Source organism: Protopterus annectens, chromosome 12.part0 (assembly GCF_019279795.1).
Source record: "Protopterus annectens isolate FY-2018-M chromosome 12.part0, PAN1.0, whole genome shotgun sequence".
Lineage (NCBI taxonomy): Eukaryota > Metazoa > Chordata > Ceratodontiformes > Protopteridae > Protopterus > Protopterus annectens.
In genome coordinates this window covers 1,398,489,795-1,398,516,677 of record NC_056746.1, presented here as the reverse complement: position 1 = coordinate 1,398,516,677, position 26,883 = coordinate 1,398,489,795, and the positions used below count along the sequence as shown (strand labels likewise).

The following is a 26,883-nucleotide window of genomic DNA, read 5'->3' as shown; positions in this document are numbered from 1 at the left end:
AGATATTTAAAGCACATGGCTATTGTGCTTCCTGTTTGTGATCTGAAGAAGCTACTAGTTAGTGAAAGCGCTTATCGTGGTTCATCTGTGCAATAAACTGATTTATCTGTTTCAGAAGACTGGATTGCTTGGATTTTCTACACATTGGATGTTATTTCTCACTCTGTCGACGCTTGCCTGAGTTATTTACCTATTTAAAAAAAAAACATTGATGAACATATCAAACAAAATTCTATTAATGTCTTTATAACATTTCATGACAAAATTTGTACTGACTTTACAATAACTGTCCACAGTTAATCTCATTAATATATTTAGACTGTTCTGTTATGACTACTCCACAGGTCTTATCAGCTTTCATATATTGTTGGTGTCTATAATGGATCAAATTATTCAATGTTTTCTGTTCATTGACTTTTAAATACATTTTTTTTGTTTAGGTTTATTTTTACTCAAGATATTGAAATCAATTTCACATGTCTTCTCAAATATGTGTAATGTATTTATCAAGGGTGGATTTCAATGCTAGGTATGTAAAATATATTCATCACATCTGTTAAAGCTCTTTTAAGGGTGAAAGCACTCATCTGTTCATTTTTCAATAAAGAAGTTTCGATTTCTAAACAAGTTATAAGAGCTTGACTAATCTAATTTCTCAAGTGATAGTGTCTACTGTGCATGGTTCTTTTTTCCTGATATTTTTAGGATCGTCAGCCAACAGCTTTGTTACTCACAAGTACCACCAGTCTCCCTGTGGTCTACTCTCTCTCTGTCTCTCTTTCTCTCTATAGATATACATGTGATATATATATATATATATATATATATATATATATATATATATATGTATATATTCAAATGTGTTTTTGGTCAACAGCTGTTTAATCAACCATTTATGATAGACTAAGCAGCTGGTTAACAGATGTCCAAGATCAAAAGCTTTCCACGGTTGGGGAATAAGTCCTCATCCAGTGTGTGTGTGTGTGTGTGTGTGTGTGTGTGTGTGTGTGTGTGTGTGTGTGTGTGTGTGAGTCTCAGAGTTAGAATATATAATTAGCAGCAGGTGGTTGCAGAGGGGCTTGCTTGATATATATATATATATATATATATATATATATATATATATATATATACGTATATATATATATATATATATATATATATATATATATATATATGTGTGTGTGTGTGTGTGTGTGTGTGTGTGTGGTTGTGGTGGAGGCCCCCATGTTGCGGTATGAAGAAGGCAGAGCCCACCATGTAAAGCTATTCAAGCTGTGTAGCTTCCCAGAATAGGACATAAATCTACAAAACTGATTGACAGTGGATTTTGTTTTTTTATTTTTTTCCTGTATTTTAGTGCACTTGATTTATACTTTACTAGGTTCATTTATTTATTTATTTTTGGGGGGTAAGTAGATGTTGTAACATCTTTACTAAGATACTGCAGGGCTGCATATATTCCTGTATCTGCCACATTTATGCGCAGTAAAAATTCATCAGAGAGCCAGGACTGTATAAATAAAATCAAGGTGTGAAAATTGGACTAATCAGCTATCTTTAATATGCTAATGATTTCACAATACTGGCTGAAAAGTAAATGCAGTCTAACACGTTTGCTTATCAAGACTAAACAACAAAGTGTTGAGAAGGGGATGTATCTTACCATGAAGAAGAAAAAGATCCTGAAGGCTCTCAAAAATGTATCCTTGATGAAGGAGAACTAGAAAGAACAGATAACTTCAACCTTCTCACATTAAAATTTGACATGTCCAAGCCATAGAATTTTCAATTACATTACATGCATACAAAAGTTATACAAAGAAAAAAAAACAAGTCAAATGACACTGGAGGTGATAAAAGCTAACTATTTAGTGGATACTCAAATGTGAAGACTTTTACACTGCAGACATATCATGTGAACAACAAGATAATAAGGAAACAATCCACAGACACTTTTCAACAACAGCTGATGCTGGAAAGGGCATCGGTTTGATTAAAACTGTTAGATCAACCGTTTGTTTTGATTTACTGAGTTTTCATGGTGATACATTTTCATTTATTTGGGTTAATTTCAGTGTATTTTGACATTATTATTGAAACAAATCATCACAAAATTTACATATATATATGCATACATATTAGAAAGGCATGTTGTTGGAAGCAAGGAGCTCTACAGTGTAAACAAAGTGTTGTTGTTAGACTGGTAAAGCTTTACAAACAAAAATAAAAATATGTGAGTCAAAGGAATCATGACAGAAATGATGACAGACTGAAAAACTGCATGCACAAGTTCACTAAAACTACATTTCATTTTTGAAATCATGGCAAAGTGATTAGTTTCAGTAGGGCAAACATTTTTCACAGTTTTCTTTCTATTCATTTAGCATTTGTTTATTGAGTATGAGAAATGGTCTGAAAACCCATTCAAGGCACAACCTGGTTTATGTAGCAAAAATAGTAAACATGGCACAATTAAAACAACCACCCATTAAAGCAGAATAAAACAATTGAATAACAGCATTCAAACTTAAAATAAAAGAGTAATATAACAGGCCATGGGTACTTGTACAATATTGTGTAAGTGTGATATAGTAATAATGACAGCTGGGATAAATGATAACCAGAAACAAGCAAGGCAACAGCTGCAGAGGCAACATAATATCTAAGTGGTCTTTAAGAACTGTACAACAAATACAACCACTTAGTTTGTAGATGGGGCAAATGTTAAAGGAATTTTGCTGAGCTCCTTGTACTAGAAACATGTGGTTGCCAAAAAAAAGAAAACAAAGAACCTTCTAAAAATGTAATAATTTGACACTGGCTTTGTGGTGCAGAGGAACAGAGTCCTGGTTTACATGTAGTTGGCTTAAGATTGATTAGAGGCTTGGGAAAATGGAACAGATAGGAACATTTGGATGAGACAACTGTGAATTACCTCAGTAAGCTCACCTTGAATGGAGGATTATGGTAGGTCCTCTGTTGTGGTTACTTGGAGGTGCAGTAGAGTGACACAGGCTGCTCAGTTGAAAACAGGCCTGAGGAGGGTCATGGACAGATCCAACAAAGCTGTTGCAACAGTCATTTTGAGGTCTCTGTTTCAGGAACATTGTGCATAGATGTTCCCTCTGCAGTGATCCAAAAACTCACATCAGCACTAGAGGGTGGGGTTAGGCCACATTAATAAAAATGACCAAATGACTGTCAGGAGAATGGTCATGTGCTTTAGCTGTCATCATATGGGGAATGAACCGCTAGGAACTGATCTCATCACATGAGAAACAAATGGGCCAAGGGAGATAGAGAGTTATTTCAACAGTATTTGTGAGCATATGACGTTGCTAGTATGTAATCTAGTGTATGACTCAGCCTCTTGTAAGTATAGCCACAGCACCAGCAATAGGGCAGCAGCAGGAAGGAGAGTCCTTACTCCCATGACTCAGCCATAATGGCGCTGCCCAGTTACTATCGGGATACAATAGCATTCATCCAGATGTGGCATTGGTAGAAGACATGATTGTGTGTTGGAAAGGACTTAGCATTCAGGTCATAGAAATGTCTTGGGTTACCAAATCATAGAAGGGATGGCACAGTGTACTGTGCAAAACAAATATATTCATTGTGGAAAGACAAATGGTAGTTTCAGAACCAGTGGTGGGTGGAGCCAACTACCATGCTGACACATGCCTCCTGCTGCATTTAGCAGCAAACCTTAACAACTGAAGAAGCACAAAGACAACATTACTCGAGAGCAGAAGTCAAAATTCCCATCTGTTAAACTGGCAGCAATACAGAGTTTTATCCCATGCCTGCAAGTCATTCTATCAGTGTATTAAATCTTATGCCATGACTACCATTCGGCACAATAGTCAAGTGCATCACATTTGAAGTTGTTGTCTACAGCAGAAGAAAGAGATGTATAGTTTGGCAGTAATGCTCTTATCAGGCACAGCAGGTGATGGTAGCCAAAGGGCAGCGCTTCCTCAGGATTACTTCCTTAGGAGAACAGGGATCTTATTTAAAGGACTACTCAATGACAGTCAATTCCTCAAATGTTTCTTATTCAATCCTGTTTGTCAACTGTGTTTCATTCACTGAGATTCTACAATGACAAATTAAAGAGAAAGTATTATGTGCAAAGTTAATCTTTTGCCTTTTCACAAAGACTATGAGATCACAATGATAATATAGCCATGTAGGAGGGGATATGGATGATACAGGCCCCTTGTCCTTGTATGAGTGATATGAGGAATGCAGGTGGCATTGTCCTTACTTATTTTTTATTATTTATTTATTTAACATTTGTTACGCAGTGGTGCAGCAATAGCATTGTCGCCTCACAGCAAGAGGTTCTCCGGTTCAATTCTTGACTGAGGTGCCTTCTGTGTGGAGTCTGCATGTCCTCACTGCATTCATATGGGTTTTCTCTGGGTTCTCCGGTTTCCTCCCACGTACAAAGACATGCATCTACAACGTTTCTCCCTGGGCCTCCGCTGAAAATTGGCTTTGTTCCAAGTCAGACTTTCCCGGTAAAAAAAATGTTAAATAAATAAATATTTTTCATTACTGTTGTGTTTGTATGTGTGTGTGTGCCTACTTCAGCTTTTCATGCATTGATATTTATGGAGTGTAACCCTATGAAAAGATTCTACAAGTAGGTTTTTCAGTGGCTATTGTCAGTATTCTGTCATCAAGTTAGTAATCAAAAAGTTGACTGCATCATCTTTACTATTGAAAACAATACACTAATAGACAGGATATGAATCTCCACACTGACTCTAGTCATACAAAAATCAAAAAAAATAATAATTTAATTCACGGCATGAAGAAGAAAATTTAATTCAATATGCAGCACCAATACAAATTGCAAATGAAGATATTTTTACTTCATACAGTAGCTTACCCTCATGATATTTAAGAACATATCCAGTGAGGCTTTTGTTTCTTTTCCTTGCTCATGCTTAGACTGCACCTTTAAGTGAAAGGGAAATTTGCAAATGTTTCAAAGCATCATTCAGACTAACTGCTGTTTTTTTTTCTTTCATTTTTGTAGCTCATGAGCTCTGATATTAGTTGGATCGCCATCAATTAATAAACACTGTATACTTTTAATTATTAATCTGAATATTTCATGATTACCTGTAAGTATATTCCTTGCAAATATGCTCTGTGTAAACCTGAAAGAGATGTTGCATGCAAACACAGATCTTAGCAGAGGGATTGTTTAGTGAGGTAGAGCTTTATTTTTCCAAAACCTCTTTTTTCTTACGTCTTATTGTTCGCCTCTTTCTGTAGCTTATCATCCCAAGATGGCGTCAGACAAGTAATAAACGATTGCTATCACTGCTATTACTTCTTCTTTCGGCTTTTCCCAGTTAGGGGTCACCACAGTGGATCACATGTCCGCTCATGATTGGCAGTGGAGTTTTACAGTGTCGAGTTGCCAGCCCAGTGCCCAACCTTCCACAGAAGGCACACTCACACACTCACACCTAGGGCCAATTTAGAGTGTCCAATCCATCTACAGCATGTCTTTGGGATGTGGGAGGAAACCGGACACATACAAAAGAAAAGAATTAAGAGGGGCATCCATTGCACAACATAGTGTTCTGGTTTAAAGCAAGAGAGCAGAATATTGTATAATGCCCTGGCCTGCATTTTATTCAGACATAGGCCCTGCATCAGTCCTGCACACATGGAATGCTAGATGGTACCTCAGAATGCCTACTCAGCTACGTTATTTTAATAACTGCAGGGTGAACAATAGAAGTAGTGGGAGAGGCATAGGAAGGCCAAGGCCAAAAGGGCTGCTGCCCATTGTAACAGAGTGCAAAATTTACCAACAGAAGAAAATTCTATTTTTGTTTATTTGTATTTTAACTTTCTTTTACCTTTGAGCATTCATGACGATGAAGATTACCTCCTAGTAACTTTCTCATGGTCACCGTCAATCTTTCTATTTCCAATACAGACTGAAAGAATGAGAGAGAGAGAGAGAGAGAGAGAGAGAGAGAGAGAAAACACAAAAAAGTAAAAGGTAGTATTTCTAGGTTACTGAAAAAGGGCAATAATCTCTGCCTGAGTTAAGTCTCCATTGCTATAAAGTTCAATACAAAATTATATTACATCTGTCAATCACTCACCAGTCACCAGTCATCTCAAACATTTGTCAGCCCACAGCAGCACTATTTCTAATGGTGTTTAGTTTTTTTATTGAGGGGAACAGTGTCAAAGATTGGTCTGTACTGATGATCGTACGTTATGCTATACTGAGAGCTTCACTCCAATAGTACAATAACACATCAGGGTGTGTTGCGTTTTCCCTTTAAACGGTGCATGATACTTCTCCATTGCATCAGTTGCTGCAGTGAGTAATAGAAAGTGCCATAGCTTCAGTCCAATCACACATCTCAGGACAGGGCTCGTCAGTCCACAATAGTGTCCTGCTGCTAGTAATATATCATTTTTCAATTTGTCAGTATAATGTTAAGTGCTAATCTCTGCAAATGATCTTACTTTATGTCATAGTACAGCCCTACTCCAACAGTGTTATGATGCTAAAAGCATGTTATTTTTTCTGTTTTGCTTGTTTTAATAATACATTGCTACTCTTTTGCTATAATGGGCAATGAAAAATTCATATCACTAGTCGAGATCACCCTCCCCCTATGCACACACCCTAAGGTATCTCTGAAAGGCCCTAAAGAAGGGGTTCCTTTCTTTATTTCTGAGATTGTAAAATTGACTAACTTTTTGGATTTCACTTACCACGTAGATGAGAATAGCATTAGCTATTTGGACATTTTATTATACAAAGATGGCCCCAACCTTAAATATAAGAGTAAAATTTATAGAAAACCTACCTACTCCAATGCCCTCTTGCATTATGACAGCTGCCATCCCTTTCACCAAAAGAAAGCTGTTGTGAAAGGACAAATGGTAAGAGCAGCTAGAATGGTCACAGATTTTTCTGACTTTTTAGCAGAATGTCAGAACTTAGAAAAAACGTTTATCAATAGAGGGTATCCAGTTAACCTAATTGTCAACATTAAGGAGGAAGTAGTGGTTAAAAGACAAGAGGGCCACTTTAAACCGTTATTGGGAGCCCCTTTCTTTGAAGTAACACCAATAATCAATGAACAGGTTTCTTAAGCTCCCCCTTTTTACAATAAAGTTTTTCATACCAACTTTCTATGTACTTTCTCAGTAGATCATGTTTTCATTAGGAAACTATTAAACAAAAATTGGAGGGTGGTTATTGAGGACCCTGTTTTGAGTAGAAAGTTGGGTCAGCAACCCAAGATCACATACAGGAGGAATCTAAACCTTAAAGCCCTATTAGAAAAAAGGATGAAACCACAACGGTCAGGTGCTCATGGTATGTTTAAGTGTGGGGCTTATGCTCAATGTAAAAACATTCGAGTAACTAAAGATGTTTTGATCAATGATAAATTATACTCTATTAGGAGCAGATTCAATTGTGAATCTAAAGGGGTGATATACGCCGCTATATGTAATCAGTGCACTGCTTTTTACATCGGTAAAACTGAGAGAAAATTGAAACAGCGCATTTACGAGCATGTTTATGCCATTAGTAAAAGTGATACAAACAACGCTTTGGCTAAACACATTCTCGAGTACCAAGACCATTATTTTAATTTTGTAGTTTTGCACAGTAGATGTTCTGATTCGAGGGGTGGCCCTTGGCAACTCCTTTTAGAAATGGATGAGCTTGAGTGGCAGATTAGGACAGTTGCCTATATACCCCCTGGCTTGAATGAACAAATATCTATTAAATGCGTTCTCAAACTTTTATCTATGAGACGCTGAAATGTTTAGATATTATATGCACATATAGTACTGCTTGAAATGTACCTCTGAAAGTTTAACTTTACCCGCACTTACACATATTTATCATTTATTATTATATATATTACTTTCAACACATTTTTTACTTTTTTATTTATTTTAATTTTTTGGATTAGTAAAAGGCTTTACAATACATGTGTTGTAGGCTTTAAAAAGACTTGTTTAGATGTGCACTATACCTTTAATATTAACGTTTTCCAGCAGCTGATTTTGGACAATTGGATGCATTGTTGACTGTTAAACACTGATTGTTAATTAGTTAATTATTAAGTGTTATATTGTATTGTATATAAAGTGTTTTAATTGATGTATGTTTTATCTGAAGAAGGTGAAGCATTGGTTTTACCGAAAGCGCTAAGAGTAAACTGTTTCTCTATAACTTTTGTCTCCGCTTGGTTTTCATTGGTTTCTTTCACGCTACTTGAGTTCTAAGTTTGTTTCAGTTAACTGTTAGCTTTTGTATCTCTGAATAGGGCTTGTCTGTTGTAATATTGTATAACATCTTTTATTTATTTAATTAATTAATTAATTAATTAATTAATTAATTAATTCAACACCACAATGTTAAATGTAGTTTTTTTGCAGGCGTTTTAAAATACTATATCTTGCTTTATGTCACCACTCCAACCCAGCAACCCTATGCAAGTGTGTGTGTTTGTTTAATAGTGTATGATAATTTTCTAATGTAATGGTAAATGTCACAGCCCCATTCAGGATCACCTTCCACATAACAGTCTAATCACAGAAGTTCGGTTCAAGTTCAGAACAGCAGTTATTACAACATAATAATGCTATGAAAGCAATATGTATTACAACTTATAAAATTATAAAATGCAAAAAAAATAAAATAAATAACAGTTCCAACTGGAAATGTGTTACAATGCCAGACGTTCCTCTCTAGTATTATTAAAAAAATGCACTATGTTACTTCTCTATTACTATAAAGTGCAATGCAAATTGTTACATGGCCAGTTAGAACCCTACACAGACATGTCTCTTGTCACAACTCTAGTGACAGAAATGCAGTTTAAGTGTTTCAGGGCAGCACTTATTACAACAAGAACAATCTTAGCAGAGGGAGCAGTAAGGATGGGGCCATGCAGGGGCTAGGTCACAAAATGGGTATGTCACCCTGGACACCAAACTCCCTTACTACATCTCTGCATAGTGTTAGTCACTATAGTGCATCTTACAAGCATCATTAACAGTAAAAAACAGTCCCCATATTCTAATTTACTTACTCCTACTGGCTGAAAATGGGACCTCCATTCTGTGATGGATTGGATTCAGATATCAGCCTAACTAAAAGACTGCCCATTAGAGAAATAAGTAAGTAGTCCCAGATCATGAATATTTTCTTGTACGGGGTGATGGAGAAATGGGGGATCTCTCATCAAAACAGAATTCTATTGCTTAGGTCATTGTGGTAGTTTTGCAGGGACAGAATGTATATTGTCCAGTGCATGAAATACTTGGAAGCAATCTCCAAAAATAACCCTTCACAATAAGTGTAAGTGCACATACTTAGGATGGCAGAAAGCTTGCTGTGATGTTAGCACTGACCTGTAGGCATGTTTAAAAAATACTCATAAAAAAACAAACATTCTGATGTGCTGCATATTATTATAGCAGTCTCTCCATCTGTCATCATATTCTCAATGTACTAGACATTAAATGGAGATGCAACAAAATATACTAAGATTTGCAGAGAAATGAAATGACATATAATGAGGTCCCATAAATCAGTGCATTAAGCCTAAGGCAATAGTGTTAATATAGTTAAGCTTTCAAGCATACCTACATTACTAACATAAAAGATTCCTTCTAATTGGCAGAATAATATAGATGCCAAGTACTGAGAAGAACATTAGTGAAAAAACTGTAACACAAAATTAATTTCCTGTTCTTAGAATATGTGCTGACAAAGAAATGGCACTCTTCTTTTAACAGTGTTAAGATTTATATAACATTTGTAGATATTTAATACTGATTTAGACTGTCATCACATCAATATTAGACTAGTCATTAAATAAAACATATAGATGTCTTACTGGGAAAATGCTATGTGATCAACAAATAGTTTCCTAAATATGCAGTCCACATGTTTTTTTATTAAGAGCAAAATATTAATGTCAGTGCATATTTAAAGAAAATGAGCGCTACAAGCCACCCACTTACGAGTACTTTTCCATGAAATATTCAGAATATTAATTCCTTGACAGATAGCCTCAAACCCACACACACTCTCAGCCTTATTGACAAGTTTAGAAAGGTCTGAGAAGTGTTGCATTTTTCTCGATACACAGACTAATTAACTGAACAAATTAACTTTTTTTTGCAGGATAAAGATGTCTTGCTTTGTTTAAATATAAGGAAAGTTCATACCTGACTTTTGAAATATAAACAAGGGTTTTCTTTGTTGTTCTAACATTGTGAATGCCATGTTTCAAGTTGGAAAGCATTGCATTGTCGCACATATTACAAGTCAAGTTACATTTCATCATTTTGCACTTGTGGCATATGTTAGCGACAATCAGCGATAACGCACTTTGCTATTAATTACTGGAGATCAGAATGCAAAATCAAAATGACACACACACACACAAAGACCTAACACCTGCTTTTTTTGTAGACTAGATGACTCCTGATTATATAAGAGAATGAAGATTTTGTTCACAGAAAATTATTGCTGTCATCTGGCAACTTGCATACAGCAGAAGTTTCAATAGAAATCGCACAGTGTTTCTAAGACATAGTGCAAGCTGTGTTCTTACCACAGTATATCTTAAGATATGTACTTATAGAATGGTCCACTCCCTAAATGCAGATGTTGCCATTCTAAATATTTTGACTCCTTGAATATCATGCAGATATTGCAGTCAACTTGATCTGTGTCAGTTGAGAGCTCCTTCTTTTCACAGCGTGGCATGACTTGTCAAAGTAAACTTGTTGTGCTGCATTTCTAGTTACTTTCATATCAGATGACTGGTAAGACATGTTAACAGAGCCCGCATTATCACCCACTATTACTCTGGAAGAAAACCTATCAAATCAAACCCCACAGCCAATCAAAACAGCTAGCATAACCAGTGCTGGCTGAAGAACTAACTTACGATTTATCAGCTTAAGTTTTGGTCTCTGCAAGTCACTTAGTGAGACCAAGTCTTTGTGTCATTCTTGATAACAGCCATCTATATCTAATGGATCTTACAGGACCGGAAAGGACAGGCAAACAGTTAACCTGAGCTGGGTATTGGATTTTGTTTGTAAGAAGTCAGATTACCATTATCATATTGCCATAGCTGTACATGTTGTTCATAACCCACACTTTTTGTAGCTGTTCATACATTTTCTATGAAAAACATGAGCCTGTGTAGATATGGACAGAATTAGACAGCAGCTAGAGCTATACCACAGTCCTCCACTCTACATCTACCTCCTACTTGTTTTTGGTACCATTAAACTCCTGCAAAAGGAGTTAAAATTCTAAGCACCCTGTAGCAGAGTACTTAAAGCTGCATTATCCTGTTAAAGAAATAATGTTTGACAATATCCGCCATAACCCTTAATTTCACAAGGATGCAACTCATGCCATTGTTTACCTTTTCTTCAGCCCTCTTTAATTAAACAGGACAGTGGGTAAGTGGTAAGATGTCTACCTTACAGCTTTAGGGGCTGGGGTACAAACCTATAGTCTGTTCACATGTTCTCCCAATGTTTGTTTGTGTCTTACCTTGCTATTTTGGCTTCTACCCTTCTCCATAGAACATTTTGAACGAGTGGCTACACAAAATTGTCTTTATGTATGCTGTGTCTAACCTTGCCCTTGTGGCCATGTTTATGGCTAAAAAGAGTCCAAGAAAGGCCACTTAACTTACCATACTAACCAACTTGCTTACTCAGTTAAAACAGAAAAAAATATGCACATGATAAACCTGCCATCCCAGGATGAAGTGAGTGCATATACTGGTTTCTCCTGTATGCTCTTTCCTCACCAATATTCAATGTCTTCTCTCATATCCCACGTTGGCACATTTCCAGTATACTTCTGGTAAATGTCTTCTGCATATTCCCAGACAATTTGAGGTTCTAGTCTCAGTATAACCACTAGAACTGAATACAGATATACTGCAGATCACATTTGACAGTATACTTAATAAAGAAAAATTGATTAGACTCCAAACCCTTGGCAATGCATGCTAAGATGTTAGGCTTTTGCCCTGAAATGGTAAACGGAGAGTTTATTTGGTACTTTTTCCTAATTTCCATCAGTCAATATAAGTGTTGCTGCTGCTCTCCACAAGAACTCCAAGAAAGGATTATATGTTCAAAAAAGCCACTATTCACAAACATGAAATAATTACATAATGTTGTAAAGTAATGGTGCCTTTATTACCTAGACTATGGGAAAATACAAAACCTGCATTCACAGGATCCAAAACAGGTAACCTATAGTTCACTTTTGCATGGCTTTGCATATGTGCTTATGTTCCATTTACAATGCACAAATTATTGATCTATGTGTTCCATATTTATAGAATAAAGGTAAAGTAATCAATTAGAGAGAAAGAATGATGACAGAGAGAAACAGAAATGCAACATAATAAAGCTTGCAAAATTGTTCTCAATTCTGCATAATACTGTTGCCATTTTATTATATAAATCATATGTCATAATTACACTATATACTCCATGCTAATATTCCAAGTGTTTTGATTTATCTTCATCTAAAGGAATTTGTAATGATGATATAAGATAATAAAATCTGACTAGTCCATAACAACAGGTCTATATCATTTTGTTGAATGCACTAAAAATCGAATACCTCTTCATCGAACCTTATCCATCGAAACTTAATCCATCGAACGATCACTTCAGCAAAGATTTACCAAGGGAGAAAAACTATTTGGCCATCATCAGGAGTTTTTTCCTCACTGTAGTGCGATCTCGGAGTTGGTATATTTAGTTAGGGGAGGTGTTGGGAGTGTGGGGGTGCAGCCCCACCACCTGAGTTGGTTTTAAATTATGTGTTTTTTGTGATGGTTGGTAGGTTGGCCGAGCAATTTATTTTCACTGGGAAATCTTCACCGAGGTGATCCTTCGATGTCTTAAGTTTTGATGGATAAAGTTTGACAAAAAGTTATTCAATATTTGGTTTGTTTGACAAAGTGATATAGACCCCATTACATTTTGTCAGAATTTTCAAAGTTAGCTGTACTTGCAAGAGTTTGTTGTTGCACTTGTGTAGAGTTCAAGAATGAACACCTACTTAGTGAGAAGTACTTCTTAAGTTTAGCCTGATAAGTTATCTACTGTATTTCATGTAGCTGAACTATAACAGGGTAGCTTTAGCATGAAGTCCAGAGATTTTACTAGATGAAAACACTTACGTAACCATTTGCAAATTTGCAATAAATCTTGATTTTCTGTACTTTATGTTGTGTGCATTGCTGTAGATACTTTTGTGGTTATTGGTGGCATTTGTGTGCAGCTACTTCTGCCTTTCTTTCGTTACTAACTTTAGCATTTCTGAATCCAAGTGATATAAGGGTTGTCTATGATATGTTGAATTGCTGAGTTCAAACTCACATAAAATTTTAAAATATTCCTTTAGCATCCACATATAGGGTCTATGTCATAAAACCGAAAACGCAAACTCTCTAACGCTCACATGAGCGAATAATCAAAAACTCGAAATTGGAATTGTGGGAGGCTGCACCCCCCACACCTACCACTAAATATATATTCCTACTCCAAGATCACACTACAATGAGGAAAGAGCAAATATTCCAATCTTCACTGTACTGTGATCCCAAAATACCACTTTCGAGTTTCTGATTATTCGCGCATGTGAGCATTCGAGAGTTTGCATTTTTGTCTTTCTGAAGTAGACCCCACATATCTGTAACAAGATATGTTAATCTTCATCTAATTTTAAGAAAATGTTTAACTAAACATTTAAAGATTACTAAACATTTAAAGATGTTTAACTAAACAAAATTCAGAAATGGGATGTCATTTTTGGATTTATTTTTAAACTGATTATACTATCTTTACTCATCTGAGATCTCCATTATCATTAGACTCCTGAAAATGTGATATTTTTATAACTTTTATTAATCTAGTAATCAGGCACTAGACTCTGAAATATTTGACTAACCTGTTAATTTATCATCTGTGATTAGAGTTTCATCACTGTAGCATTAGATTTTTGAAAATGTACCATTGAGAACCATTTATCTTAAAGCTTTACATTGTTCTTTTTCTTACTCTGAATTGTAACAAAATCATCCAGGCCCACATCTTCATGCAGCTTATTATATTGGGACATAGAGCTGTTTGTGAATACTTTGTGCCTCCTTGACATTGGAGATAGTACATTTTATTTATATTTTTAAGTCAAGAGCAAAATAAATCTCATCTTTTGGACTTGTTGGCTGTTGTATTGGGAGTTCCGAGAAAGCTTAATGTTATCATTTTTTTAAAGACAGAAAGGTTCGAGATGCTTCATAGGTTCATAGGAGGTCTCTAGACAAATGGCCCCAGGGCCTTTACAAGCCTAGCCATGTTATACCAGTGTTCCCTAACTGACCTTGGTTAGATAGTCATTATTTGCATAGCGAGTCTGTGATCACCATCGATGATCCCTGTCCATGAGGGTCATAGGTGTCACCCCCATAGGGAATTTGCAGTCTCCTATCCAACTGTCTAGGTTGTGACTGAATAGGGTCTTTGAGGAGTTCTGCTTCATGTGAATTAGGAGTTTACTCCAGAGGAACAGCAATCTCTGGGAGATGTATCTTTCTTTCCAGCATGTTCTGTTAATGTCACAGACTAGGTTAAGATCCCTGGACCGAGTGACTCTTCTCCCATTTGAAAATGGAGAAGTCCTCTCACGATAATATAACTTTTTCTAATCACCATATTTATATTTACAGTTATTAATGTATTTATATTTGCTTAACAAGTAGCACGCTGATCAATATTAATCAATTTCAGGCTGAGCGCAAGTGAAACAGAAAACTTTTCACAAATAAAAAAATACAAAAATGTAAGCAACCATAGAGCAGTTCAGACTGACTACATATAAAAAGAAATTGTGTATATACATTCAAATTACAGGTGACTGTCAATAATAATTCACAAAACCTTATAAATGCAGTCAATGAGACAGTATGGATAACCATGATTACCAAAACATACATCTTTAAATTTCTTAGCATTAAAGAGTAATGATTTCTATTTTGATCAGTTGTTAAGAGCATTCATAAATTGATGCAGATATACCTAATCCTCTGCAGTGGTTAATATACACATATTTTGGCACAGTCTGCAAACTTGCTTAAAGATCTTCTGGTTCAGGGGAACTTCAGACATAAAAATGTCGAACAACACTGGCCCACGCACCAATCACTAGGGAACTCCCACATCAACAATTTTAACATACGAAAACAAGTCATTTACTTTAACTTGACATTTTGTATCCAACAACCAGTTTAAAAATGACCTTATGACAAGTACTGATGCTTAATGATCGCATTGTATTTAATATTTCTTGGTGAGGTAATGAAGGAAAGGTCTTTACTAGATCCAGATAAATTACATCTGCTGACAATTCAATTGAATTTATTAATTATACAAACAAACATACTAGATTTGTTAAACAAGAGCTTCCCTATATAAACTCATGGTGATAAATGTCTATTCTCTTATAGGTTCATAGGTAGGTACTAGGCTATCGGCCCTAGGGCCCATACAAGCCTAGCCAAAAAATGTACCCTGGCTTTCGCCACCCAAGAAAATTATTTTCCTGTGCCCCTGTCGAGCAGAGCCACAGAAGTGATCCCCGGGGTGAATTTCCCATTTCCCATCCAATCATCAAGATTTTTCTTGAAGAGTGCTAATGAGGAGCTCTGTTTGACATAGATAGGTAGTCTGTTCCAGAGTATGGGAAGTCTCTGGGACAGGAATCTATCCCTCCAGCTTGTTCTGTTTATTCTGACAAGGTTTAGGTCCCTAGAGCATGTAACTTAGAGGGATTGGGATTTCTTTAAGTGGAGCATGTCCAGCAGCTCTGGGTTTGACATACCTTTGTATGTTAGGCAGAGATCACCCCAGAGTAGGCGATATGCGATGGAGTAAATGGATGGATGGATGGATGGATGGATGGATGGATGGATGGATGGATGGATGGATGGATGGAGTCTTCTACTGCATCTGGTAACAGTTTAAGTATTATCCTCCCAAAGCACTTTTTCACAATGCTACATAAGTCAATAGTTATCCACACTATACTTTATGCTGTTCTTAGATGCAGGAATAATAACTCTCGTTTTCTGTACCATGGCATACCTTGCCGTCATCCTGGTAAGTAATTCCATTAAGGCTTGATTTTTCAAAGAATTTCTGCATTCTAGGTAATTCTTAAATAAGTCTTATAGCATTATGCTAAACACTAGTTTTTTTATGTTCCTGTTAACAGTCCCTTTTTAATGAAGGCATCTTTTTCTTGTTGCTGATTTCCTAATATGCACTTTAATGGGACTGTCTCATGTCTATCCTCTAGCAGATGTAGCTTTATTGCATCACTCTTTATATCATTATATTTAATCCATGGAAATTATTCTGCAGTGATTTTGGATTACCTGTGACTTTGCCTTATCCATAAGACTATCGCAACCTCATGCTATCTGGCCCTTATAGTCATCTACTAGATTAACTGAGTTTTTGGAAATGTGAACTATGTATGAAACAAACTTGGAAATGCAACAGCGATAACAAATGTTAATGCAAAGCAAAACATGCCATATAATACTGCAAAGCACGCTACACTTATTCTGCAAGAAAAGAAGCAGTTCAGTTTAATGCTGCCTATTATTAGATCAACTTAGAAGCTTAAGAACAAACATTGTGGGAAGGTTGCCATAGAAATCAAAGAGAAACAAATGTTAAAGTAACTCTCACACAGCCACTTCCCTTCTAAGTCTCTTGTGTGGGCACTCCCTTTATAATTCAGAATGTTATAAGTAATGCTCCTAAAGAGATTACAAAAGTACCACATTATATTCTGCCTACATTAAGTGTGCAGCTTCAGTCTGCTCACTTATGCAAGCATGCAAACATGCACGCATATTTTTCCCTTCACAGGTGTCAAAGTGCACATCTCCTTACTCAGTAAGGAGTGACCAAGATAGACAGGTGCTGATGACAAAAAATATTTATTTTTGCAAAATATTCCCATATTTTCTCTCTTTAGCAGTATGCAGTAATAAAAGAAAGACGCTAGAAAGGTGTAGTCATAAGCTAGAAGAATACCCTTCTGAGCCTCAGCAACAAAAGAAAGCTGTTTTTCATGGATAAAATTATACTGTATTGTAATCTGTATTATCGTTAGAAAAAAATAAAGGCAGAAATAATGGCCGCAAAACCACAATGATTGCAACAGTGGGTCATAGCTGAAAAGGGTCGATGAAGTAGCCCACATAGGTGTTTAAGAAATGATAAAATGAAAACCTATAACAGTACTGCTTCTGTCTGCCTATTGACCACAAAAGCTGTCTAAATTGAAAATGACCATTTAAAACAAAGATATTATTAAGTACAACACCCCTTTTGGCATGTACCTCACAAAGCACATGCAGCAGCTGGAGAGACCACAGAGGTTTCTCACCAGGAGACTCCAGGGCATCGAGCATCTGCCATACACAGGCTAAAAGCCCTGTCCCTCTACTCTGTTTCATACAGACACCTCAGAGGTGACCTCTGTCTGGCATACGAAGCAATCTCAAACTCCACCTTGATGGGACTGCAGCATATCTGCAAGTCAAGCTCCACTCGAGTAACCCACATGCATGACCTCAACCTGGTCTGTGACATTAATAGGACTTGTTGGCAGGACAGATTTGTGTCCCAGAGACTCCCTCTCCACATCAAGCATAGTGCCAGTGGTACCTGGATAACTGGATGGGAAACAGAAAATACACTCCTGGGATTACACTTGTGACCCTGCTGGACAGGGCCATTAGGTGCTGACTTGTCTAAACATGGGGTAAACTCTTGGCTAGGTTTATCAGGGCCTCAGAGCCATTAGCCTAGTAACTTCTTATGATCCTATGATAACAGATGCTACTCATTAACAGCACCATTAAATAGGTACAAGGGGTGAAATTATTATGTCTTAAGAGAACATGACACTGTATGTTCTCTGAAGCCCTTCACAATAAAAGGAACACACTACCAGGGTGAGAGGAAAACTATGATCTCCTATGACCCACCAAAACCTAACCACTAAAGACAGAGAAAAACAATAAGTGGTACTTATTGCAGAGCCATTGCTACCACTGTTATTGTCTATAAGCATACTACAGGCACTGAAATATATAACTAGCATAAGGTCTTGCCTACAGACTTAAAAGTGATATATCTATAGAACTAAAAAAATCAATTAAAACATAAACAATGTGATGAAACCAAAAATGAGACAACATGAAAAGAACAGACTAGACTGAGGAAGCAGAGCAAGAGTGATGGTTGACGTTCTCATCATGTTGGACAAAGATTTGACCTAGGATTTTTGGGGATGTAAAGCATATGGTGTCTGCGGGAAAATGGGGAAGTTTCAATTGAGAATATGGGAGCTAAAGATGTTCCTGGACTGAATAGTAAGGCAACAAATAGAGTGGGACTGATAAGAAACAACAGAAGGGCATTAGACATGATGGAGTAGAAAAGAGTAAAGGAAGAAAAGCAAACAATAAACGGATATGGAGAAAAGGATAAGAGGAATACAGGTAAGTAGTGCAGCACAGGGTATGCTGAAGAGAAGAGATGAAAACTGCAACCATGAAAAAGGACAAGGAGAGTGAAGCTATGGTGAAGGAGCTGGTGCAGACACATGATACCTGGCGGACAGATTCAGACGTGACTATGCAAGAGCAGACAGCAGTAGAAGAACAAAAGGGAAGTTGGCAGTGTGGTGCATTTAGCCAGAAGGAAAGGAAAGATGGTAGAAGAGAAATAACAGTGAATAATGTATACAGGATAACTGATAAAAGCATGAAAAAGGGACCCTACAATTCAAACAGAGAGTGAGCCAGCCAGTGCAAACAATGGAAGCTGATGCCACTAGTGGAACTGAAGGAAAAGGGCTGCAGATAGGAGAGGTAGAGAAACATTGCAAGATGTGAAAGATGTAAGAATGCAGGGAGAATAAATAGGTTTGGTGACATTGGAATTAAGATTCCTGGTAAAGGAGGCAGTGCAGGCCAAATTACAGTAAATCCAAATTTAAGTCAGACAAAGTGAGGTATGACAAAGGTGGCCACCGAGGTTGAGGGGAAGATGCATATTGTGCTTTATGTAAACAACAATAATCTGTCAGAGGAAGTAGTTGAGGTTGCATTTAGCAGGACTGGAGTGTAAAGCTTTTACTAGGGTGAGATGAAGTAGTGGCTGCTCTGTCCACAAGCTGTTATGGGGCTTAATCATCATTGTAGAAGAAATTAATCTTGGTCCCTGCAAACATCCATAATTATTTAAGCAACTGTGATCTCAGTCACAGCTGCTTAAATGCCAATCCTTCAGTAGATGGTGAGATTTGCTAAGGCTAAGCTCTCTCAACTCAGTACTGGCGTAACCAGTCAGGAGGAGAAGGAAACCACACTCACTACAATTCCAGTCTCACATAGACCTACCAAGGCAGCAAACCAAACACATAAACACACAAAAAAATACTCGGAGGCTCTAAATAGAAATCTGCCTAAGCAGCAGAGACCTCCAAAGCAGACACCCAAGCAACCGCTACCCCAAAACAAAACACGTGCAACACATAGCTCACAAAGCCAGTGTGCCAAACAGTCACAGCCCTTAAGGCTAAACAACACACCTGATACACTTGTAATAGGTGACTCTATCATCAGGCACACTGACGTCCCTCTCACCAGGCTGAACAAGGAGAAGGTCATGGTGAGCTGCCTGTCGGGCGCTAGGATCCGCCACATAACACAAGCACTCAGGTCACTCCAAGGCAAGCACAAATATGACTGAGTCATTGTCCATGCTGGTGTGAATGACCTGAGACGTACCTCCCTGGACTACATGAAAAGAGACATAGAGGAGCTCTCTGAGCATGTAGCCCAGGCCGGTATGACCCTGACCTTGAGTAGCACCTTACCCTCACCAAGAATGATGCCACAATATGAAGACAAGATGATCAATTTCAACAATTGGCTTAAGTATTGGTGTCATTCAAAGGGGATCCAATGCATGTCAGCCTGGGATGACATGCTCGACAAGCCACGATGCTTCGCTAGGAATGGCTTGCACCTGTCACCCCTGGGCTTTCGGATATTGGCAAAGGCTCTTGCCACCCCCATAGTGCCTTTTTTAGGCAAGGCTCAAAAGACAAACCCACCTCCATAGGTATCAAAAGATATAAGAAACTAAGAGTAATGCTACTCAACGCCAGAAGTCTAAACCTCAAGATGCATGCACTCGAAACTCTCCTTAGCATGGAGAACATTGATATCTGTGCAGTAATAGAAACCTGGTTCAAGGCTCCCAAGAGCACCCCAGCACTACCAGGTTATACCTCATACCATGCTTTTTGGCCCCAAAACTTGGACCGAACCACAAAAGGAGGGGGAGTATCAATATTCGTCAAAGATACCCACACCTCCAGGTTGGTGGCACAGCACGAAGCATCAGAGACTATCCATGTGCAACTAACAGTAGGTAAAACTGCTTTCCAGTTTATAGCCTGCTACATACCACCCTCCCAAACCCAGGAACCCCATTCGGCCTTCCTGAGAACACTGGAAAATATGAAGGTCTCTCCAAATACCATTATATTGGGTGACTTCAACTACCCAAACATAGACTGGGAGCATTACTCTAGCTCCAACACCCTAGCCCAAAGGTTCCTAGAATTTATAAACTCAAATGCTATGGAACAACTTGTTACCACTCCCACAAGAGGGGAAAAAATACTGGACCTAATCATCACCAACATGTGGGCTCTATGCTCCACACCAGAAGTGTATCCCTCACTGGTAAGATCAGACCATAAACTAATCTCACTGGATATTCACATCCCGACCTCACCCCCTGCCCAGAAAACCACAGTGAAAAACTTCTCTAAAGCAAATTTTGCACTCCTCAAAACTGAGGTGGAATCCTTCAAAGCCCCCGGGCCTGTGGAAAATACAGACCAGACCACAGAATCCTTTATAAACGCATTCTATGAACGCCTTCAGGAATGCATGGATCATGCAATCCCAAATAAAACCAAGACCCAATCCTCCAAAGGCAGGCGTCCTGTCTGGTGGACCCCAGCCATAAACAAACTATACAATAGAAGGAGGAAGCTATTACATGACAGAGCAAAATCCCAAAAAGGGAAGGCATCTCTGATCAGTATTAGCAAAAAACTATGGGCACTCATAAAATCATCTAAGGCCAGCTTCGAGAGAAAAATTGCACAGGACACTAAGGATAATCACAAGGCTTTCTTTAGTTATGTTAGGAACCTGGGTGGGAATTCCCAGATATGCTCAGAATTAGTCCAAAATGACAAAAAATACACCAAACCCACAGACATTGCCAACATCCTAGCTGACAGGTTCAGCGCAAACTTCTCCCACCCCCCACCAAAAGGGCAAATATCTATCCCAGCAGAGTGCTGCTCCCCTGACATCTCAGATGCTCAGGTAAGAGCTGCCCTCTCCAAAGCAAAAAACACAGCATCAATGGGACCAGATGGTGTCCCAGGCTGCATCCTACATGAACTCCAAGAAGAGCTAAACCCAAACATAAAACTACTGTTCAATCTCAGACTTACTACAGGATATGTACACAAAGAGTGGCATACAGCAACAGTAGTCCCTCTCTACAAAGGTGGTGCCTCAATGGATCCTGGAAACTATCGCCCCATAAGCCTGACTAGCTTGGTCTGCAAAGCTATGGAAAGGATCATCATGGACCTCATAAATAAAGATATTGGGGACCTACAGACACAGGATCCTACCCAGTTCAGCTTTGTTAAGGGCAGATCCTGCCTCTTAAACCTGGTTGATTTCTTTGAAACAGTCACCAAGGCCATTGACGAGGGGAAGGTGGTCCACACAGCCTACCTGGACCTCGCAAAAGCCTTCGATACAATAACCCACTCGGGCATTATAGATAAGCTCACCAGCTTAAATATAAACCCCTATGTCACTAGATGGGTTGCAAACTGGCTCAAGGACAGAACCCACATGGTTAGAATTGCTGGAGCCATATCAGACTCCAAACTAGTCACAAGTGGCATCCCACAAGGCTCAGTCCTGGGACCTCTCTTGTTCGGTATATATTTCACGGAGGTACAGGCCAACACGGAAGGACTGTGGCTGACCAAGTTCGCAGATGACTGCAAAATAGGCGCCATAATCGACACTCCAGCCGACACAAGAATCCTACAAAAGGGCCTCATAGAAACAGACAACTGGTGCCAGAGCCATGGCCTCAAGCTAAACGCCAAAAAGTGTATAGTCATCCCCTTTGGCAAAAACAAAGTGCCCACAAATTACCACATAGGCGGTAATCCATTAGGTACAGAAGAAGTAATTAGGGACCTGGGGACCCAAGTTGATAGCAATCTCTCATTTGAAAACCACGTGGCCAAAGTGGTTAGAAAAACATTTTACATAGCCCACCTAATCATGAAGGGATTCACATCTAGATCAGGGGAGGTCATCGTGCCTCTTTACTCATCCCTCATCAGGCCCATAATTGAGTACAATGCCCCTTTTGGGATGTACCTTACCAGACACCTGCAGCAACTGGAAAGACCCCAAAAGTACCTCACCAAGAGGATCAAAGGGCTCAAACAGACGCCATATGCTGCCTGGTTAAAGAAACTCCAGCTCTACTCAGTGGCATACCACCTGCTCAGAGGCGATCTGTGCCTGACATATAAAGCCATGTCCAACCCAGAATTAATGGACATGCTGCACCTCAGAAAATCCAAATCCCATCGAGCTACGCACTCAAGAGACTTGAACCTCAGCACTGAAATAAATAGGACATGCTGGAGGGACAGATTCATAACCCAGAGGCTCTCTTCACTCTGGAATAAAATCCCAGTCCAGGTTAGGCAGAGTCCCTCATTGACTCTCTTCAAGAGGAATCTTGATGAGTGGATGGGGGATCGTAGGTTTACCCTGGGGTATCACTTCTGTGTCACTGTTAGACAGAGGCACAGTATACTAACCTCAAAAAAGGGCATAGCAAAATTCATTTAAAATGGGTGGCAAAAGCCAAACACACTCTGGCTAGGCTTATAAATGCCCTAGGGCAGATAGCCTAGTATGAACCTATGAACCTATGAACCTATGAGTGTGATTGTAGATCAGGTCTTGCAACTGTAGAACTGCAAGCAGTACTGGTAATCTTTAAATGATTTTCAAGACTGCAGTGTGTATGCATGTGTTTGCCTTTAGCAGGAGTTACAGTGGTTTGCACCGTATGTTCTGACATCACTGAGCTGAAGCACATTATTGTGGCTATTTTTTTTATTCATTTGATCATGGTTAAATATCTGAGATGTACAGTGTGAAAAAGTGTCTTTAATTGATGAGCATATCCAAACGCATCTATAGAGGGGCATGCAGGGGATTTAAATAACTTATTGTGGGCAATTAGTAATATTTTTATTTTATTATAACAATCAAACATATGAGGTGTAAACAGTCAATAAAGTGATTGTTATTGCTGATAATGGGGATTATCTATGGATGAGAGTGACTTACCCTACAGCCATTTGCCCAAGAAATAAGTCATTATTCTAGATTTGCAGTACTAATGTGCAGTTGTGGAAAGATGGCTGGAATATATGTTTGTGGTTGTTGTTTGCATGAAACAAACTAAAATATATTATTGAGTCCATTTAATTACATTCAGATGTGCATAGTCAATAAAGGAACTATACTTGCTGAGTATAGGTACTGTGTCTGGATATCAATGACTGACCCAGTTGTAATTTGCTCATGTTAAATTGTCATTATACTAACTCACATGAACTAATGTACATTTATGTAAAGGAAATTGGAATACCTTACTAATATATATATATATATATATATATATATATATATATATATATATACATATATATGTCCTCTTTGGGAAGAATAGTGACTCAACTTGCTGTCACTTGATAAAGAGCATAGTCATTTTTCTGGTTTGCATGACTAATGAATATTTGTATGAAGCTAGACATAATAACTTGCCATGGCTATGGTTTAAGTATAACAAAGTAGAATTAAATTACTTTGATTGTTTTTATTACAATTAGCGATTTGAGGTGGACCTAGTCAACAAATGACTATAGTTAATGGGCAACTGGACTGTCAATAAATTAAACAGACTAGGCCTGCAGTCATTTGTTCAGGTTAAGTATTCATTAATTTGGCTTTGTAGGACTAGTGTGCATGTGTGTGGAGTAAGCATGAATGCTTTTTTGCAGGCACTGTTTGTTTGAAAGAAATTGGAAGTATATCACTGTTGCCATTTTTATCACATTCAAATCACTGCAGTGTAACCTACCAACAAATTAACTATACTTACCGGATACATAGGTTATAAAAGACCCTACTGTCATTTGCTCAGTCATTACTATGTCTTTGCATGACTAATGTGCATTTATATGAAGCTAGCTGAGGTACTTTGTTGTGTTTACTATCTATGCCAAAAAAAGTTGAAATACACTCGTGTAACCATTAATTTTATCACAGCCATCTCAGGTGTATACACTCAACAAAACAGATTAAAAATGCTGAGTATGAGGGCTGCATGTAGATGAAAGTGACTAGCTCTGCTGTATTTCAGTTACATTCAACTGTCATTAATACAGTTTTGTTGAATTAGTATACATTTACATGAAGTAAGTTGCATTACTTTATTGTGGCCAATGATTATTTAAAAACAAAGTTGAAATACATTAATGTAGTGATATTTTATCACAATCAGACATCTGAAATGTAAACAGCCAAAAAAGCGGCCATTACTGCAAACTGCAGGGCTTGTCTACAGATAAATGTGCCTGAACCTGCTGTCATTTACTTAAGTAAGTTGTCATTATTTTATCTTTGCTGGATTTTGTGTAGTTGTGTGAAGCTGGCTGGAATACTTTACTCTGTTTACTGTTTGCATGAAACAACATGGGAATATATTATTGTGGATATTAAGTGAAAAAGCACTTGGTAGGAAAGCTTGTGTTTTATATAATATTTTAAAATAAAATTCTTTGAAGACTATTGGATCCTTGTGAGATAATATTTTTTTTCTATTTTGCTGCTGAATTATCTCTCTGTTTCAGGAGTCATCCACTTCAAACTGTTAGTTTGCTGCTTATTTCTCTTTCATCCCCATCTAACAGTTGGAGGGGGACACAGAGGGTGCCTGTCTTTTGTGGGTAAAGGTGAAGAGATATGTTGTGTATATGTCTGATAACATCAACAGTTTGAAATGTATGCTTGCGAACAAATATATTTTGACTTTCATCCCAGTTTAGCATCAGACAGGCGCACAGAAGGTTACTATCATTTTTTTCTGAGAAGATATGGAGGAAAGCATTATTTCCAGATATGATGTATATATCATTGCAAGCACTTATCTTCTCAGTTTACTGAGGACTACTATTTATTCAGCTTTAATACTAAGCTTTGGAAACAACTAATTTCTTCCTTGAAAGAAAAAGGTGAGACTAAAATTTTCCTTACTCATTATGCTTGTTCAGAACATCATAAGAGTTGAAGGCTGGAAAGAAACTCTAAAATGTTCTTTAATGCATCTAATTCAGCTACTTACTCAACAGTTATTAGAGGGCAATCTTAACTAGTAATGGAAAGATAAAGTATAAGACAAAGTTTGATAAAACAAGAAAAAAGTAGTCTCTCTGTCTGGTGAGAGAAGGCCAATAAGCAGCAAGGGGCACATAATGGGTTCCTTTGTCTAGAGCTTCATTTTAGGTTTTTCAAGGACTCCACTGTATCTAAGGCTACCTGTATTGATTGTGATAGGACATCTGAGGTATATACAGTCAATAAAGTGACAAGAATGAGGGAGTACTGAGGCAAATTTTGAATAAAAGTAACTGAAAGTTACTAATCCCACCTGTTATTTGATAGCAGATAAACAGTCATGGACTGGGTGCAATGTAACTCTGTCCCATTCATGTTAGCCTCATCCATTCAGTAGCTTCCTGCAGGCCCCATGCTTTAAAGTTACCAGCCATGACTGCCTTTGATCCAGTAATGTAAGTCAACATGATTTTCCACACTTGCATGTGCTTACAGTCTACTATTTGAGATACTACACTTTTCAGCTACCTTTCCCAGGATATAAGTTTTTGTAAGCTATAAGATATTTAAAGCATAAGTGTTTAAGTGCTACAGTGTGAAAAATACTTATTACATACCTAATAATATAAAAATAACATGATCTATGTAATAAAACAGCTACAAAAGAAATAAAAAAGCATAAGACATGATTAAATGGTTAACAATTTTTACAGTGGTTTAATGTGAATGCATCAAATATATATACTAAATGTGTTAACCCCGATAAGGTCATAATAACAGCACCTACCAGCTCTTTTTAGCTGGCAGCTCATATGGCTAATCAAAGCTGATGTGCTTCATACAGGTAATTAATCATTACCTTCACTAACCAGTGTTCTTTCCTTATCACCTCTCCTACTTTCAGAGATTAGTAGCCCTTGTACACCTCTATAACTCTTGTTGGTATTTAAAGCAACTTGCTTACTCCTTAGCCAGTCTTTCAGTGATAGGATCTTCCATTCGTCTGTACTGATGGAACTTATGGTGCACTGCTTACCTTAACTCACAATCAGTAGGCGTGAGTATCCGATCTATATCACCTACCCAAGGCCCTCGATCTGTGTGCTCTTCTGTCTGTATGAAGACATAGCATGCTGTACAAAATGCACAGGTTAAGCTAACACTAACTTAAGGAAAT

General features: G+C 37.7%; 1 long non-coding RNA gene across 1 annotated transcript in view; it reads right to left on the bottom strand.

Moving 5' to 3' along the window:
• Positions 1 to 26,883, bottom strand: part of LOC122817238 — a 108,052-nt gene that overhangs the window by 28,567 nt on the left and 52,602 nt on the right. Inside the window, exon 2 of the long non-coding RNA XR_006367173.1 lies at positions 1,667 to 1,723. This is a non-coding gene — a long non-coding RNA (uncharacterized LOC122817238). The remainder of the gene's footprint in view (positions 1 to 1,666; positions 1,724 to 26,883) is intronic.